The following is a 7,422-nucleotide window of genomic DNA, read 5'->3' as shown; positions in this document are numbered from 1 at the left end:
TGGGTGCAGTCAAATACATGCCATTCAGCAGTGTTGACAAATCGTTGGCGTTGTGGCGCGCCGCGCCACAGAGGCACTGCAGAGGCAGCGCAGCGTAGCCCCGGCGTAGCCTCACACTCCCACTCATCCTCCCAATTAATCAGGCTTATCTTCACCTCCATCACCGCTGTCAGTCACACTGGAAAACCATCCACCGTGTGTGTGTGTGTGTGTGTGTGTGTGTGTGTGTGTGTGTGTGGAGAGGCAGGCAGGCAAAGCATTAAACATCTGTCCCCGCTGCATCCACCGAGCCAGGCTGACTAATGAAGTACTTCACGGCCCCTATACAGGCTGCATGTTTAAGGCTCTACCTCTCGACAGCAGTCACGCTTAAGGGCCAGTGTGCAGGAAGTGTGTGTGAGAGCGAAAATTAAAACAGATGCAAGTCTATTAAATTCCTCCTTTCGATGTCCGAACCAAAAACATTGTGTGACAATTGAATTTTCTGACAGAAAGTCTGAAAAGTAACAGAAGCTAGGTGAAACACCAATGTGCAATAAGCCTGAAAAAACATATCTCACAGCTCACTGATGCAGTTTAATTTAATTGTATTACCCAACACATGTAATTAGCTTTAACTGTTGTGTTACATTTGCTTCGGAGATGAAAATGTATCCGTATATTGATATAATTGCAGAAAGTGTGCACGCTGGCGTGTTTCCCTCACAGAGCTCCCTGCAGTTTGCACTTCGTAGCGGGTAACCTACTTTTCTCTAAAGTCACACTGTGGACACATCCATCAAAATTAAAGTGTTTAAACTGTGGATGCAAACAGCAAAGTTTTGAAATGTGTGCAGCCAAACAAACTCGGCCCATGATGCATATCTGAATGTGAATGAAATCAGTTTGACGTTAAAACCAAATGAGATAAAGTACAAAAAGACAGTATGATCAGGAATTCTGACATTTCTCCTGCGAAACCGCCATGGGACACTTCGCTCATCTGACAGTTTTATGGAATCTTTGTTGTGATAATCCTTGTATTGGTGATACCTGTCATGGCACACAGTGGTAACCACCAAGCCCCCTCAATCTCTCAGCTAAATCTCCCTGTCTACACAGCATTGGCCCCATGATAAGAAGGTGACACTGTCACTCCAACCCACACACACACACTCGCAAACACACACACAACCCGATCATGCAAATACACACATACGCACAAATACCCTCGGAGGCGTGCAGTGTGCATAGGCGTTCGGCATCATGCTAATTTTCATTGTTGTGATAAAAATAAACAGGTCTGGGGAGCCGAATCTGAAGGCCTGAGGGTCACGGCGCGCTCGACTGACAACGGGGGGGGGGAGAGAGCGCGGGGCGGGGAGGCAGGGGAGGATGCTACACGGGGGTGGGATGGGGTGGGGCGGGCGGGGGGCTCAGACTGAATTACCTTGATCCACCACGACAGCCTCACATCACTGTCACCAGCCTGTTTGGAAGGGTTTGATGGGGCTGCGGTGCTAAGTTGGAGTAAGCCAACTGCGATGGATGTGTGTTGACAGTATACTGTATTCAAGGGCACATTGAAATGAGCGGGCGAAACGGGGGGAAAGTTTGCTAAGCCATGTGTGCCATAATTATCCTGGGCTCTCCTCATGCCTCTTATCTGCTGGCTGGTGGTGATTGTCAGATGAGTGAGGAATCGACTGTGACATTATATCTGTCTCACTACAGCGTCCGCGTCCCACAATAGACACGAGGTGTTATGCTGGAGCAATTTGGAGAACATTTTTCCTCTCTGAGGTCAGTGCCTCATCACGAGGGTCTTTATAGCACGACAATAATGCAGTGGAATTTTGTGAATCGTTAAATTTAATCTATCTCCACATGAATATTTCCCTAATATTTTCCAGCTTGGATAAATGATGTAAAAAACTAATACAGTCAATCTGCTACAAAATCAATTTCCAATTCTGAATTATGCAGTCGTTCTATTCTTGATTCAAAGATAGCCTGACTGTCTTTATATTTAAAGCATCGCTGATAGTTATTGTATCATCCGCTCTATGTGTTTCAGGCTCTCCCCCTTTTATTCCATCATCTGAGGTGTTTTCCATCACAGGTGAGGTGCCTCACTCGAGCACTAGGTGGTGCTTGAATACAGCCGTCACACACAGACACACACAGGTTTACAAACATACACACACACATTCAAACACACACCTCTTTTCCTGTCTTTAGACACACACACATACTATCATCAGCTCCCATTCTATTCACTATAAAAGAACAACAAAACACCCCTGACCCTGCCCTCTCTCTCTCTCTCTCTCTCTCTCTCTCTCTCTCTCTCTCTCTCTCTCTCTCTCTCTCCCACACACACACACACACACACACACACACATACACACAAAAGATGTGCGGCTCAACTTACAGACCTCTTCTGTGTTCATTTGATATTCACCGGCTTCCCTTTCACCTCTCCACCCTCACCTGTCACACACACACAAACACAGGCTCACACTCACAAATATCACACTCCTCTCGGCCTTACTCATCAAATCTCAGCTCCACGTGTCCGAGGCCATGATATCCATCTAATCGTCTGGCCTTTTTGTCCTTGCTTTCCTTTCAGGTCAGAACAGGCTGATGTGGTAGCGCGCTCAGTGTTTCAGGCGCAGGCGACCAGCTGCAACGCTACACCTCTGAACGCACGCATGCACGCACAACAAGGATTTGCAGTTTTAGTCATAAAACAGATTCATGCATGCTTGAGAGTGTCGTTTGAGATGAACTCCTTAGATTAAGTGATGTATTTATGCTGTTTAAAGGCAAAATCACTAATACATCTTATGCTATCGTACAAAGTTCTTCTGATTCACTTCAAGAATCCTGAATCAAGTCCAGCTCTGACAAGAGAAGCATGCAAACGTCAAAAAGAGATTCCAGAAAATTATGTATTTAGACCTCATAGGTTATTGATATTGTCATCAATTAAACTATAATTCTAACACAAAAAAAGAAGTAAGAAATTATCAGTAAAACTAACAAACCTTTATGAATGAATGATTGACAGCAAGACAGTTCGGCCTTTCACTCACATCAATCTAGGGTTTAGTGGTGTGTGTTGTCCGACTGTAGAGGCTACACAGGGACAGTCTGCATGTGTTCAGAGTCTGCCGTGAACCTGAGTCCGCGTGCGTGTGCTCGGCTGCGTCCCGTGCGCGCTCGTCGGTGGGTCTACGGGGCAGCTCCGTGAGCATTCCTGTTGACGTGAAGCGGCTAAACAGTACCAGCTTGCCGGGGCTCTTAACCTCCCCTCTCCGAGAGAGGACCTAATGAAGTCCTGAAAGGCTTCCTGACTCCCTCATCTGGCTTTGTTTAGGCCCTGCTCTGCCTCTCTTTGCTTGGGGAGAGCCATTAACCCATTGAGACGACAGTCACACAGGCCCGCGCTGTTGTGCTTTGAGGACCTTCAATGTGTCTGAGGACTTCAGAGGTGCTTTCAAGGACCCTCTTTCTGTCAGTCTGTTTGTCTATTCACCTAATTGTTTTTTTTTTTTTTTTTATCCGCTATGTGTCCAAAAATGACTCCACAGTATTTCCCATTTCATAACTGTAGAATAGGACATGTGGGATTAACATGTAAAATCGAGATGAAGATGGAAGAGAGCGAGAGGGAGCGCGAGCAATAAATGGATGGAAGTGGTAAAATGTATGGGCGGGATCATTCCCTCTTTCCAAGATTTGCACCCCCTTCCTCCTTCCTTTGGTACATATGTAATAGCACTTCATTTTAATTTTAGAGTTTGTGTATACTCAATAGAAGGAAATTGTTTCTACGTGGTTATGCCAGTCTATTGAGAGCAAGACAAGTGAAAAGGGAATGAAGGGAGGGAGAGTGTGTGTGTGTGTGTGTGTGTGTGTGTGGTGGTGGTGGTGGTGGTGGGGGGGGTATGCATGGCAAATAAAAAACTGCGGCAGTTAAAATTGAATTTGTATTCACCAGGAAGTGGGTTAACCCAGTTAAAAGTCAGGGAATCCAATAGCACCGACTGATATGTGGTGTCGAGACAATCTCCTTTGGGGAGCTCAGGCACTTGGCTCATATGCTGCTTACCCGGGCTCAGAGCATGTTTTCAGGTAATAATAATACATCATATTGCTTAACGGCATATTTATGTAAGAACTCAGCAAGAGGAGGCATCTGGAGTGCCTTGGTGTTGTTCTTTGAAATCACCTCCTTCAGATATGTGCCACTTGCAGTTGTTATGTTTTCTCTTCCTTATCAGTTTTGCAGAAATGGAAAATTCTATTACAGAGCGTATTTGGTTTGTCACAGTCAGATGCCTTCTCCTCAGGTTGCATTTTGTGGGGGGGAAGCGGGCATTTTCCCCCAGATTTCTCTCTTTTTTTTTTTTTTTCTTTAAGCGAGAGCGTAACTGTGCGTGTGTGGCTTCACCGACACCGCCGCCAACAACCCCCCCCCTCCTTTGTATGCTGGGGGAAAAAAAAAAAAAAAGCATGTTTTTAGAAAAAAAGAATGGAGAGGGAAAATGACAAATCTCCTGGTCTTTGTTATTGTAATATATTGACTGCCCTTGGTTCATTGACTTTTTATTACAGGAGGTAGCACAACTGTCAGCAAATAGGGGAAAAAAATTGCTTCAGCCATTTGCTTTGGAACATTTGAAGCTTATAATTTCAGTACTTCATGTACACAGAGTGAACAGTTTTTTTTTTTTGTGTGTGTGTCAGCAGCATGTTTTTTGCTCCGTGTGTGCAAGAGATGCATCCGTAAGCATTGATATTATATACAATGAAAAGGAGGAAGAGGAAGGAGTGCAGACGGAGAGATATACAAAAGGGAGGGGTAGACGCAGGCGGAAGAAGAGAGAGGAGGGAGAGAGACAGCCAGACAAGAGAGGAGGTTCTGGTCTACCAGGAGCACACAGCTCTAGCCGCCAGCAGTGTGTCAGTGGTGGTCCCCTCATCCAGTCTGCTGCAGCATCTGCCAGGGAGGCACCAGGCTGAGCAAGACCCAGATCCTTCCATGGCCCCATCTCAGGACCAGAGCCCCATCAGCAGCCTTCTCCTCCAGGCCCAGCTGTCTTCCACTGCGCTTCCCACCCTGCACCTCTCTGTCTTCACACCAAACCATGTTAGTAACCCTGAATCGGAAAGCCTCGGGCCTGTATCTATTCTTTTCATGCAGCCCCGGCATCAGCTCCCTCCAGCCTCTTCCGCTCATATTCCTCTGTTACAAAACTAACCTTAGCCTCTCAAGACCCCCCAGCCGCACATCTCGCCTGCAGACCTCTGCAGGCCAAATGCCAGTTCACTGCGCCGCGCATTCATACAGGACAGTTTAATAGGAATGATCTGTACTATAAAAATGTTAGTCTAACTGTAAGTATCACCTGTTCTGCTGTAATATGGACGAAGTGCAATTGAGAGAAACGTACAAATGCATCCGCTATTTTAAGCAGCAGGTGTCATGAAGTGGATCCTTGCTGGGGAAATCCTGTCTCACAGGAAGAGATGCCCTTTTACATCGCCATCAGCGGCTGCAGCGGTAATGGGCCTAGAAATATTACAAGACCTTGCTGGTATCCGAGAAGACATAACAAAAAGATCCACCTACAGGAGCAGAAACACTGGATATCTGGAAGGATACATCCGAATTGTGGACACGCTGCCTGCCAAGTGATCAGGATGTGGCGGCACGATGCCAAAGCTCTGCATGTTAAATTCTAAGAAATGCTTGTGAAATAAGCCGTGCCTTCACTTTGTTATATGAATCAAATATAAACATGACTTGGACTTGTTCCTTCAGGACTGAATCAGCCACACACCTTAGCTACTGTCTCAATTGTCAATAGACCATAAAATGGAGGATGATTAAGTTGTAAGTTAATTAATACCAAGCGAGATCACCTTGCAGGCACTCCAGTATGTCTTCTTGCAGGTTTTGATCTATTGCTCGAAGTTCATCTGTCTTTTCCGCCCCAGACTTCTTACAGCCTCATAATTACACCAACCCCATGTTCCCAGCCCGATCCTGCATTATTAACACTGGAAGCCCCCAAAACTAAATGCAGCGGTCAACAACTCTCACCAGAGTGCCTTTATAATAGAAGTAAACATGATTTTTTTTTTCTTTTTTACTTTTTCTTCTCTTCCAAGCCCTTCAGTTTCATCTCAACGACCCATGACCTTTGACCCCGGGTCTCAGCCATCCCTCTCTGTGTTGTTCTTCGACGCCTTCATCTTCGTTTATTTCCCATATACACACCCGCAACCGTTCTCCTCGAGCCCCATCCCCGTTCAAAGCCCTGTGTCTTTCCCTGCTGGGGCTGGAGAGGGGCCGAAGCTGCAGCATCTCCCCATCCGTTAGCCAGGAGCCAGAGATCCCAGCCAGAGATGCCATCTGATACAAGTCTATCATAATGAAGGTCCAGCATGGGGCTAAATGAGTTTCCACCTCAGCCGCGCAAGGGGCTAATGACAAAACAGCCTCCCTGTGCTCCTTGGCCTGCCGCTAGCTTTAATCAGGGCATATGGCACTTGCCTAAACTGCTTGCCTATGAAGAACTGAGAGGAGAGGGGGAAAAGTGGATTTGGGAGAGAGACCTTTGAAAATGCGCCGACAGAAGAAAGCATGTAGGATGGACACTTAGGGAGACATTTGAGGAGTTTTAAAGTTTATTTTTCCTGAAAAAAACACAATTAAAAGTAGAGAAAAGTAGACATGTGGAGTCGATAGCAGAGCTTTGTTGGTTTTTGGTTACTTCAGGACTCACCGACAGGCTCACAGACAGGACGCTGTGGCTGCCTAATACAGGGTGGAAATTACTAATAGCTTTGATAGATTTATATTAATTTGCAGGATTTAATGTGCCTTAAATGGCAGATGATCAACAAGGGAAAACAAAAGTGTATTAGTGCCCCGGTGGCATAAAAAGAGTGTGGAAGGGGGTGGGAGCTTAACAAATAGGCTACTCCATTTTCATAGCCCACTTTATGGCTCCCCAACCTATCCAAATTAGCTTAAAGGATTGATAATTCTTCACTAATATAAAACTGTTACTGAGCCCCTAAACTGTGACTTGCCCTTTTTAGGTTTTGTCAAACACTAAATAGAAGGCTTGGTTGTGGAAATTAAATTGAAATCGCATAACAAGGCCCGCTTTTAATTTGATTAATTCTCTGTTGTTGTTTTAGATCCCTTGCGAAGAAACCCATGACGTTTCGAGGTTATTTGTTCCACTGTCTAATGACAATTTTCTTGCACAATACCACCAGTTAAAGAGCCGCCTCAGAGCGAGTTTTTTTTTTTTTTGCCTTGAAATCACAGACTAGGCTAAGCCAAAGGGGGACTAATAAACCTCACCCTTAATTCCACTGTGAGGCTACTGCTGTGACGGCTCTCACTACAACTTC

General features: G+C 45.6%; 1 long non-coding RNA gene across 1 annotated transcript; it reads left to right on the top strand.

Annotated features, from left to right (window-relative positions):
• Window positions 1-1,687: 1,687 nt before the first annotated feature.
• On the top strand, window positions 1,688-2,913 carry LOC115394028 (uncharacterized). Its single transcript, XR_003932000.1, has 3 exons — window positions 1,688-1,782; window positions 2,057-2,101; window positions 2,615-2,913. It is a non-coding gene; the product is annotated as an uncharacterized LOC115394028 (long non-coding RNA).
• Window positions 2,914-7,422: the final 4,509 nt, after the last annotated feature.

Source organism: Salarias fasciatus, chromosome 9, assembly GCF_902148845.1.
Source record: "Salarias fasciatus chromosome 9, fSalaFa1.1, whole genome shotgun sequence".
NCBI classification, from domain to species: domain Eukaryota; kingdom Metazoa; phylum Chordata; class Actinopteri; order Blenniiformes; family Blenniidae; genus Salarias; species Salarias fasciatus.
The sequence above is the reverse complement of the archived record's forward strand: the minus strand, read 5'-3'. Positions and strand labels throughout refer to the sequence as shown.